Genomic DNA, 2,629 nt, shown 5'->3' on the forward strand with positions numbered 1-2,629 from the left:
TGTGCTTGGTGACGTGTGTGGCCCTGGTGCTGGAAGTGACACCACTGGTATCTCAGATACCAACAGGGTGGCCCATGGGAGACGGGTTTCAGCAGAGCTTGGAGCAGACTGGGAAGAAGCCGTTCACTTCTGTGTATGGCCGGGCAGACGAGAGACACAAGCCCGTAGACACACAGATGTGAATGAGAAAGAGGTTTATATACAAGAGCAATTGAGTATTGAGAAAAAGTCCCTGCCCAGTCCAGATCAAGTCCATAAGTCCGGTATTAGTCCATATGTCTGATACCAATCTATAAAGTCCTCTTCAGACTCATGAAACAAATGCAATGATGCCAAATGCAGGAAGATCACAGGCCAGTGGATGGGAAGTCTTGTGGATCCAGTGATGTTGTATCTCAGCGCTGGTGGGGCCTCCATGTGGCTGCCCCAGCTCAGAGCACTAGCACACGTATCTTGTCAGTAGAGTCTCACAGGGAGTGAGCAGAGAGAATGTCTGGGACTCCCACAATCCTCAGGGGAAGGCCACGCCCACACAGAGGCCTCATTGGCTATACAGTGATTGGCAGGCTAGACTCCACCCCTTCACTCATAACCCGCTCAAATTGACATGATGATGTAACTACCACACTTCTGAGGGATCGTCCACTGGAGACCTTACAAAGGGCAGCCGAGCACTGGCCAACACAGGCTGGAGAGAAGCCCTCTCGTTGGATGCACTCAGGATACGGCGGGGAGAGCAGCCACCAGCCCAAAGTAGAGTCCCCCCTCAAGGACACATGTCTTAAGGCAGGTTCTCCAGCGAGGCAAACCCATGAAAATCATACATCTACGTGGAAAGTTCCTCTCACAGAAATGGTTCACGATAACAAGGATCTATATGTGACCTCCTCCCTGGGGGACGGACAACAGAAAAGTGGGTGAAGGGAAACATCGGACAGGGCAAGATATGACAAAATAATAATTTATAAATTATCAGGGGCTCATGAGGGAGGGGGGAGTGGGGAGGGGAAAAAATGAGGACCTGATGCAGGGGGCTTAAGTGGAGAGCAAATGTTCTGAGAATAACGAGGGCAATGAATGTACAAATGTGCTTTACACAATTGATGTATGTATGGATTGTGATAAGAGTCATATGAGCCCCTAATAAAACGATTTTAAAAAAGAGAGATGGTTCACACGGTTGTTGGTCGAGGCAGCGAGTTCTAAGCCTGGGGGGCCGATGTCAGGGTAGAGAGACTCCTCTCAAGGGCCGGCCTAACGCTGCAGAAGTGGATGAATCCAGGACAGGCCGCCGGCTGACACTCCTGGGATCCGCAGGGAATGCAGCAGGCCACTGACTGAAATCCAAAGACCTAGGGGCTGGAGGTCAGACCAGCTGCAAGGCCCAAATCCAGCAAAGAGTCCACGTGTTTTAGAAACAGACCACCCCACTCCCCCAGGAAACTTCCTTTCCATTGTGTCAGGCAGAAGTGGGAGTTAGCAGGGCAGGCAGGTGGAAAGATTCCCCAAGCTGGTGAAAAACACTTCAAGGACACTGTGAGAGGCCAGGCCTCCTCTCCCTCTCCCTGACCTTCCAGCCCAGATGCAGGAGGCTAGCCTGTTACAGATCACTTTGAACACTGTTGCTTAGCCCCAGATCTGCAGACAACACTGTTGCTTAGCCCCAGATCTGCAGACAACAAAGTTGCGATGGAAAATGCTCCAGCTTACTCCCTCCCCCCCAGATCCCACCTATAAAATCTCCCCCTCTCACCCAGATGGCATGACTTTGAGGGCCCCCAGCTGGGGACCCGTGAACCCCACCCAGGAGCTCAGGATGCGCCAGTCCCTTTCTCTGTTCTCCCCTGCCTCCTGGGAAGCACGACTTCTCAGGCCCCAATTTAGGGACCCGTGAGCCTCACCTGGGAGCTCTGAAATAAACCTTTGAAGCTTTGCTACCTTTGCCTTCTTTCTTTCTTTCTGTCACCAAATCCACCTGACACCTTGTCTGGGTTAGGGTGCTGCTGCCCAGGCGGGCTACTCATTGGGCTGCAAACCACAGGTCAGCAGTTAGAAGCTGTTCTTTGCTCCTTGAGACAAAGGCAAGGCTTTGGACTCCCATAAGGAGTTTCCGTGCGCCCCAAGGAGCGGTTGTGCCACTGAGGGAAAATAAAGAGACAGAGTGCAGGGTGCTTGCCTCCCCAGGGGTCGGGAACAAGAAAAGGAGCGAGTGTGTTTTCCAACAGGGTTAGATAGTCGTAGGGCGTGCAAGTCCCATCAATCACATCCGAAACAAGGTGTGAGCAGTGTCTTCACTGCAGGTGTCCCTGATCCCATTGGGGGATAACCCAAGACCAGTATTGGGGCCAGGCAGAGGGGAGTCGACTGCCCATTGAGCGAAGAAAACAACAGAGTGTGTCTGCTCTCAGAGACAGGTAGCCTCCGGTGCACGGAGAGCAGCCGTGTGCTCGTAAGAGGCGTCTGGAACGTAGCACCATGACGGGGAGCCGGTGTGGAGAATGTGACTGGGCGTCAACTCTATCTCACAATGGCAAAGCCTTCCTCCACCGGAGTTGGCCTTCCAGACTCTTAATTATCAGCATAGGAAGTCTGGCCGCCCCCATTCTCTTCCTGGTCCCCAGTTTCCCAC

Source organism: Echinops telfairi, unplaced genomic scaffold (genome assembly GCF_000313985.2).
Source record: "Echinops telfairi isolate 266 unplaced genomic scaffold, ASM31398v2 ScPeMD7_7420;HRSCAF=8458, whole genome shotgun sequence".
Classification (NCBI taxonomy): Eukaryota; Metazoa; Chordata; class Mammalia; order Afrosoricida; family Tenrecidae; genus Echinops; species Echinops telfairi.